Here is a 9,560-nt window from a genome sequence, read left to right on the forward strand (position 1 = left end):
GACTGCTACGATTAGACGTTGCCGTTTACCGATCTTCATACTGCGGTAGAACACGGGATGTTGTGTACGAGCGCGCCACCGGTAGAATTTTTCCTCTAGACCTTGATCTCAGATAAATCATCTCACGCCAGTGCTAGCAAGTAGTCCAAGCAGTAGTAGTACTACTCATGGTAGGGTTAAATCAATCTACTACGTGAAAACATGGACGGAAGACAGACTAGAGGTTAAAAGCTTGGACCGTCTTCATACTTAATTGAATAAAATAAAGGAAAGAAGGGATTGAATCTTCCTGGGGTTGCCGCATAGCTGAAGTAGCATCGGCCCGGGTACACGTCTTCATGCGAGAAGTACCATGCATGCCTGGTCTCCTCGGCCGTAGCGCCAATGGCCGAACCGCCATATTCTTTTTCGCGCTGACCCATAGATCGAGTGTGTAGACTCCAGGCGGATGTTTTTATGCAGGTGTTTCTCAGTAGCAGTACATCTCAGATCGGACGCTGCCAGGCGGCAAACACGGCCGCTGCCGCTAATGTTTTCTTGATCCTGATATGCCTGTAGACAAAGTAGTATGACGCGGCAACAACGATTTTGAAAAAGACACAATTTACATGAAACAGATCTTTACTGAAAAAATATCACCTGATTGTTAGGGATTCCAGTCGAACCATAGCGATCACCTAGCAGGCTCCCAATGAAATCACCAATGTCGGTGTGAAATCCGGCATATCTCGTAGTAGGGGTCCTAAGCTAGGCGTCTTGGAGCGATGGTAACATGGAGACAGGATTTTACCCAGGTCCGGGCTCTCTTGAAGAGATAATACCCTATGTCATGCTTTTGATTGTATTGATATGGGGATAGTACATAGTACAAGTATCTACCACGAGATTGTAGTAATGAATATTAGATGTCTATGGACTAGCCTGGCCTCGGTTTATATAACACACCAGAGGCCTAGGGTTTAGGAGAGTCCTCGTCTTGGGCGCCAAGTCTTTTGGGATCTCCCTTGTATGCGGCATGGGCTGTCCGAACTGGCCCAATAGTGAACCACCATGGGGGTCCTCGGCCCAACCCACTGGTCGGGAGACAACGTGGTGAGTACCCCCTAGTCCAGGACACCGTCACCCGCCCCCACCGGATCCCACGAACCCGTTGAATCTCGGGTGAACTGCATCAGCGATCTCCCGGACGCCGCCCTTGGGGAGATCCTCTCGCTTCTCCCCACCAAGCATTGCTGCCGCACCCAAGTCCTCTCAATTCGGTGGCGCCCTCTATGGCGCGCCGTGCCCCTTAATCTCGACTGTCATTAGCTATCTCTCTTCAATGGTTTTGAAATCCCCAGAGCCATCATCTCCTCCCACCAGGGCTCCGTTCAAAGCCTCTGCATCTCGTCATGCTACCAGAGCAAGCATACCATGCCCTGCATGGTGGACGCCTGGCTGAAATCCCCTGAATTCACAGAACTACAACTGCTTGAGTTCTACTATTCCCCTGGAAATCACCTACCAGATACCGAATGCCATCTACCTGTGCCCTCAGCACCGATGTCCATCTCGCGGTTTTCCTCCTCTCTCCACACCGCCACCTTTGCACTGTGCTACCTACCAGACAATCTGGTACTAAACGACTCCCATTTCTCAAGAAACTTTCACTTGTGCGGGTTCGTATATCGGAGGCCTCATTGCACAGAATCATCCACTCCATTTTCCCTGCCCTGGAGTGCTTGGTGCTTGTTTTCACAGTTAGAATCGGTTGTCTCCAAATAAAGTCGCCTAACCTTGTAAGAATTGGAATTTCTTTTGACGGAAGGCAGCTCATCATCCAAGATGCCCCTTCACTTCAAAGGTTGATCCTTGATTCTAGTTATTCACCGCCGCAAACAACCGTCCTCTCTGCGCCTAAACTAGAGACCTTGGGTGCAATACATGATCTATGTGCTCATTTCAAGATGGTGTTTGGCTCCACAGTTCTTCAGGTACTTTATATTATCATCTAGACTTGTAACCATAAGCTGCATTTTAAATTTCTGCGCATAAGTTATATATCATCTCGGAGTACACATTTTGTACTAATATTATGTTCTATGCTCAATGAAGAGTTTCTCCATGGATAGCCTATCAATGGTGCTGGATTCTGTCAAGATCTTATATATCCAAATGAATAGTTTTGATCTGAACAAGATTATTGGCTTGCTGCAATGCTTTCCATGTCTCGAGAAGTTGTATATAAAGGTGATAATTTCACGCACATTGGAAGCCCGCATATAGTGTACTAGAATTAACCATTCAGCTGTTGCTCTTTCCACACTCTGTTTTTAGACCTTAACTATTTTCAATCTTCATGTCTATTTAGGCAACAAGACGGGGTAAGAAAGTTATAACCAATCGGTGGATTTGTAAGCACCAGGATTTTCTCACTTCTCATGACATTCGATTGAAGACAATAACGCTAGAACGATATGTAGCCAACCATGCAAACACTAGATTTGTCACATTCTTCCTGCTGAATGTGAGGTTACTATTGTCCATCAGGCTTAAGTTTATCAGCGGCATGGTTTTGACGGATGGGTATGTCGAAGAGCAAAAAAGGAGTTTCAGGTGGGCAAAAGAGCTTCTCAACGTGTCGGGCTTCTATTTACAACATATTGTGGTCATAATCCAGTAAATTTTACGACCCAAGATGTTCATTCTATGGACCTGACCAGTCCATTTGACTGTGACTGCCGAAAACACTGCTGGAGTTAGATGTTGTTGCCCTTTTCAACTTGGGTTTTGTCTAAACCTGATGAACAATTAACCCTCGTGCTTTTGTACAGTTTGCAAGGTGGAGTTAGATGTTCTTGCCCTTTTCAACTCGGCTGTGACTGTCATATTTTCTTTGAAACAAGGCAAATGGCTTGCCATTCGTTTAATTTAGAGTGAAATATTGTAACAATCCCAACCAAGGGAAATAACTCACTCTCACCGGCTGCTTGAGCTCACTGTGCATTACAGAAGCCAAGTGATTAGCCCCCACCAGCACCCACAAACTTATTTCAAACTAGCACACCAAATGGGTTGTAAATTTTCATAGGAAAGGTTGCATGACCGTGACAGATTTGGATTCTGACATTTGGGACCCATGAGGAAATAGCCTATCCAAGGTGGTGTCGACTTACTAGCTAGTCAACAAACGATTCTGCCTACCGGCCATTGGATTGACATCCAACATCTGTCATGTATCTTCTATCTCTTGTCTTCTTCCTCCAGCCGCCCAAACCAAACCACCCCGTAGGCTCCGCCTGCTCCCGCCTCCCATGGCTGGCTGCGCCTCCGCCGCCCTACCGTACCCTCCAACGTTGGCCAGTCCCTCCCTCTATTCCCCCACACGCCCTGTTATTCTCCGGCGATGTCAGCCCCAACACGCACCCGCACCCGAACCAGTCAACCCTCGTACTCCCCTCTGCCTGCGGCTGGACCGGCGCATCTTCCACGGCTCTTGTTCGTTCCGGCCGAGGCCTCGCCATCGTCCTCGGCCTTGTTCGCTCGCCGTGCGGGGTGCGCCGCCCTCTTGCGTTGTCAATGTCATCAACAACCGAGAGGAACAAGGATATGACTGTACGTGGAGAGGATGACAGTAGGGACCCACCAGTGTCATGGCAGTACGCAAGCAAGTGCCTCGTCATTATAAGCCCCAAAAATGGTTCCTCCTAATGGTTGGACATCTGGGGCTCACGCCATTGTCAACGTAGTCAATAAACGAGAGAATTACACAATGAGCGGCTGACACCAGGGACCTAGCAGGTCGCGCAGTAGTTATTTACTTTTTTAGGAACAAGCAGTTGTTATTTATACTAGTTTTAGCGACGGATCAGGGTAACAATGGGGTTGTGCGGGGGCTGTGGCCCATCTAGCCAGGCTTTTATTTATGTGTTTACCACATCATGAGCCCAGTTGTGTTTTTTTCTTGCTGAAAATGTCTAGCCCAGTTCTATTTTTTTAGGAAATACCCAAACGAGGCCTACTTGCTTTATCAGCCCTGCTGGGCTGCAAATCTTTCAAGACGAGAAGAGTTTCATTCGGTTTGCCCAGAAATGGGCAGTACATTTTAAAAACACATCAAACCGGGAATTAGTTTCAATTTTTTTTCATTACAAGATTTTAAATTCCATTGATTTTTATGCGTGGACAATTATTTGGATTTTATATTTATATAAATTATTTTTCAAAGTAGTTTGAATGTGACTCGATATTTCGGGATTAAAAACAGTTGACCGCACCGAAATATGCAAAATTTTGTATAATTTTTAACCGTGGCCACAATATGGGGTGTAATGCTAACAAAAAGAAGATGGGCTCCAAAAAAATTCTTAAGAATTGGCAAATGGGCTATAAATTATTAGAAATAATGGAAGATGGGATATATGCTGTTTTCCACAGATTTGAAGTTGACTTGTGCGCCTACTACAGGTTGACGCATATGCTTTCCTAAAAAATAAGGTTGACGCACATGCAACGCCGTGTCAATAGTCAACACACGAGAGCAGTGGCTGTTGGATGTCCATCCAACAGTCGTCGTGCTTCTTCAATCTCTGCTCTTCCTGCTCCAGCCACTCAAACAAGCGCCCTCGGGACTGCTTGCTCCCTCCTCCAGCTGCCGGCTATGCTGCCGCACAGGCCTCACCGCCCCATCGTTCTCCTATCGCTAGCCTAGCCATCCCTCTACTCAGCCGCACCTGCTGTTATTCTCCGGCAACGGCAGACGAACCAGTAAACCCTCGCACTCCCCTCCGTGTGGGAAACAACTGTCGAGTCTTCCCTGGCTCCGTGTCGTTCCCTTCCTAGGCCTCGTCGCCGTCCACCGCCCTGGTGCTCTCGGCATGGCACGGTCAACATGGTCAACGAACGACATGCATCGGAAGTGGACTGTATGTGGAGAGGCTGACAACTGGGTCCACGGCCGCACGCAAGAAAATGCCTCCTTATTACGTGCAAAATAATGATTCCTCCACCTGACAGCTGGGACCCACCGGAAGGGCCTCTGTATTTCGCAAAAAAAAACATTCCCCCGCTGACAGGTCGGTGTCGGTGTCAAAACCGGCGGATCTCGGGTAGGGGGTCCCGAACTGTGTGTCTAAGGTCGATGGTAACAGGAGACGGGGGACACAATGTTTACCCAGGTTCGGGCCCTCTCTATGGAGGTAATACCCTACTTCGTGCTTGATTGATTTTGATGAATATGAGTATTACAAGAGTTGATTTACCGCGAGATCGTAATGGCTAAAACCCTAGAAGTCTAGCTTGTATGACTGTATCTATTTCCGGACTAAGCCCTCTGGTTTATATAGACACCGGAGGGGACTAGGGTTGTACAAAGTCGGTTACAGAGAAAGGAATCTTCATATTTGGTCGCCTAGCTTGCCTTCCACGCCAAGGAGAGTCCCATCCGGACACGGGGGAGAGTCTTCGGTCTTGTATCTTCACAGCCCATTAGTCCGGCCCATGTCCAACAGACCGGACGCCCGAGGACCCATTAGTCCAGGACTCCCTCAGTAGCCCCTGAACCAGGCTTCAATGACAAGGTGTCTGGTGCGAAGATTGTCTTCGGCATTGCAAGGTGGGTTCTCCTTTCCGAATACTCCAAGATAGTCTTCGGACGCAACGAACGTGTCCGGATCTGCAACACAAGTACCACACACACAGTCGTAGAGAGTATAAAATTTCACGTGTCCCATCCGCTGACAACTTTTCACAAGATGACATCACGCCTTCCCGGTCATTATTTCGAACCGTTTTCATCTGCCGTTCCATGTTTTGAGATGCAGTTTCCATTGGCACGTCTTGTCAAAGCAGAGATCGTGTCCCCTTCTTGCAGGATTCTTATCAATACAGGCGTGGGTAATCCAACCGTGCCGTTTGTACATCCCTTGGGAATAGGTGAGTGGGGAGGCGTTCGATATTCACTGCCTTTATAAGGGGATAAGGACTCCCCTTCTTCACCCACGCCTTCTTTCTTCCTCTGCCCTTCCATTCTCGAGCTCCAGCGCCCAAGTCTTCATCTTTTCCACCTCAAGCAAGCACTCAACCATGTCTGGATCTGGAGGGCAAGGCAAGTGGATGGCCTCCTCTGTAAAGGAGAAGGACATTACTTTGCTTCGGGCGGCCGGGTATCTGGAGAAGGAAATCGCCCACCGTCTTCTGGCCAAGGGGAAAATCGTCCCCACTCCGAAGCCCAACGAGACGGTGGTGTTCATCCCTCACTTCGTCCGCAGGCTAGGGTTTCCACTTCACCCTTTCGTCTGTGGACTGATGTTTTATTATGGGCTAGATTTCCATGATCTAGCCCCTAATTCCTTCCTCAACATCTCGGCATTTATTGTCGTGTGCGAGGCCTTCCTCTGCATTCCTCCCCACTTCGGCTTATGGCTCAAGATCTTCAACGTGAAGCCGATGGTGGTGGATGGCCAGCACGCGGAGAGCGGAGGCGCCATGGTGAGCAAGATGCCCAATGTCACGTGGCCCAAAGGTACCTTCGTGGAGACTGTCAAGGAGTGGCAGAAGCTGTGGTTTTACATCACAGAGCCTCGCGACGCCACTTGGGCCGCGGCTCCCGAATTCAAGTCCGGTGCTCCAATGCGGCTCACTTCCTGGTTAAAGAAGGGCCTGGACTGGTCTTCGTCAGACGAGCTAATAGCGCTGCAAACGCGCATTCAAAGCATGGTGGACAAGAACGTCAAGCTCGTCAACGTGATCCAGGTGATGTTAGTTCGCCGGATCCTCCCATGCCAAAGCCGGACTTGCCATTTATGGGAGTACGATCCGACCAAGCACCAGACTCTGCAATAGTTCTTCGGAACTACGCATGAGGACATCTGGAAGGTGCTCTTCATAGGCAAGGAGACGCCACCGACGACGACCGAGGACCGCGGGCATGCCCTAGCCCGTCCTGCCAGTCCGGTAAGTTTTCCCCGTTTTAAGACGCATCCTTTTACTAGCTCGTTTAGCGAAGATGCTTAGGCTTCACTATTCATTTTTCAGGACTGGACGAAGAGGGCGGAGCGGATTCAGTGTGCGGCCCCGCTGCCCGAGGAACCGGTTATCCCGCTCTTGGTGAAGATGCTGGTTCCGACGCCCTACAAGGCGCCCGAGAAGAACACCAAGAAGAAGACCAAGGGGGCCAAGAGTGGCCCTCACCGTAAGGGCACTTCGGACAGGACGTCCGAAGACAACGAGGCTCCTTCCTCTGCCGCCGAAGACGACGATGAGGAGGAGGAAGAAAGTAGCTCTCCTCCTGAGGGGGGGAGGAAGAAGAGGGCGGCCACCACAAATCTGGAGGCGGAGGCGCCTAAAAGGGGGAAGGGCTCCTTTGTAGATTACTCTGCATGGGATGTCAACAGCAGCCCAGAGCAACGCCCCCGAAGCAAGCCCCTGGCCACATCGTAAGTACCGAAAATCCCGTACACATCCATATATTCGGCCTCTCCTCTTTATGGTATTAATATGGCTAATCATGCTATTGCAGCCCGGCCCACGACAGCTCCCCGCGAGCCTCATCCGGAGGTTCGCTGGATTCAAAGGCGATGGCCAGCGAGTCACCGCCGGCCGCTCACTCTCCCAAGGCCAAGGGTGATGATGAGGTGTTGTCCCAAAGGACCTTCCCAGGCCTGGGAGAGGTTCAGGAGGCCGTCCGGGAGGCGCCAGAGGGCGAAACCTCAGTCGCCGAACACCTGGGAGAGCGGGCCCCCATGGAGGCTCGCGATGGGGGCCGTGTTCGGTTCGGACCCCCGCTGAACACGGATCCGGAGACCCAAACGGCTCCGGAATCCGACAAGCAGCCTCCTTCGAAAGAAGGAGGTGTGCCTGTCCCGCCGGTGACCTCTGTCTAACCAGAGACACCGGACAATCTACTGGAAGCGCTACGAGGCGCTTCCATTGTGGAGGAACACGATATCCTTATGGGTACGGTGATTGAGAGGGTTCAGTCCGTCAAGAGCGGACTGACCGAAGCCTGCAGCGGCCTGCTGACAGGTTTTGAGGTAAGCAACATAAAAGAGAAAATCCCAATATAGACAGTAGCCCCTGAGACACTGTCCGGTATTCGGAAAGAAAGGCCGGACAGAGGATCAATTCTTTTTTACAGGAAACTAACTAAATGTATCTTATATGAATAAGCAGGCGTCGTTGCTGGCCGCGACCTCGCACACTGCCGAAGTCTCCGGACTAAAGCAGAGACTGGAGCGGGCCGAGGAGGAGTTCGGCCAGGCGAGGAAGCAGCTAGAAGATAAGCAAGGTATGTAATGACTTGCTATATATTTGGAAAGAATAAAATGATGTGTATTGACCGTAGTGTCATGATATTTGTAGGAGCAACGACCGAGGTCGAGGCCCTTAAAAAGGCCCTCGCCGAAGCCGAGGAGAAAGCTGCCAAGGAGCAAGCCGCCCGTAAGAAGCTCAAGGCCAGGGTTAACGAGGTCCGGCAAGAGCTCCAGGACGCTGTGAAGAAAAGCGAGGCCTTGGAGTGCGATGTTTCGGCTCGAGAGGCCGAACTCGCCAAGGCTCACCAAAGTGCGGAAGAAGCCCGGGTTGAGGCCCAGGGCGCCCTCCAGGAGATCCAGGAGGCCAAGAAGATCGCGGCAGGTAAGGCGTTTAGTATGCAAAGCAAGTATGTGAAGGAGAAGTACGTCTTACTAACCCGGATTCGGAGTTCTCCAGGGGCGTTTGCGGATCTGCCGCGCAGTGTGTCAGACGCTGCGGAGTTCTTCCGAGCCAAAGAAGGGAGCTCAACGGAGAAGCTGTTATGGTCGCAATACCTTGCGCCAGAACATCCAGTGCCCTTCACCGATCAGCTAAAATAGCTGGTCGAGCTGCATGGGGTGGCCGAACTGGCCATGAAGGATTTAATAATCCGGTTGTGGCCTGCCGAAGCTATACCCAGAAGCTACTTCGGCCTTGTGAAGTGGCTGGTGAACGCCTATCCTCGGCTGGACGTAATCAAGCGGTCGGTCTGCATCGAGGGCGCGCGCATGGCCTTCGCCCGCGTCTAGGTCTGGTGGGCGAAGATGGACGCCGTCAAGCTTGTGACCGAAGGGCCGCTTGAGGGCAAGGAGGACCGCATGCCCGAGCGATATTTTGAAGACGTCCTGGAGGGCTCTCACATTGTGGCGATGCAATGTGCAAAAGACATTATCTTTGAATGAATACATTCATGTTGTCTCTGCCTTGTATGATGAAACAAAGTTGTTATGTAATGTAATTTTTGTTATGTTTAAAAAAAATTACCTCCTGTGCGGCCGTTTTGTATGAAATCTGAGAGTTGGCCAATCGTCGGCTTCTGCCCCCACGTAGGTAGAACGGGGGTGTTCGGGATGGAATCTAAACACTCTTGATCCAATTGTTTGGTCCTTGAAGGAGGTGTTTAGCGCAACGAACTAGGCAATCAGACTATACGGCTTTAGCACTCTCACTTAGCCATAGGAGTTTGACAATAAAAATGTGGGCGCAGCCCCTAGTATCCGAACTAGGATGCTATAAGCACCTAATCGGGTAAGTACCGATCCTTCACGTAATGCAGGAAAAAATCTCTA

The sequence above is a fragment of the Triticum aestivum genome, chromosome 1D (genome assembly GCF_018294505.1).
Source record: "Triticum aestivum cultivar Chinese Spring chromosome 1D, IWGSC CS RefSeq v2.1, whole genome shotgun sequence".
NCBI lineage: Eukaryota > Viridiplantae > Streptophyta > Magnoliopsida > Poales > Poaceae > Triticum > Triticum aestivum.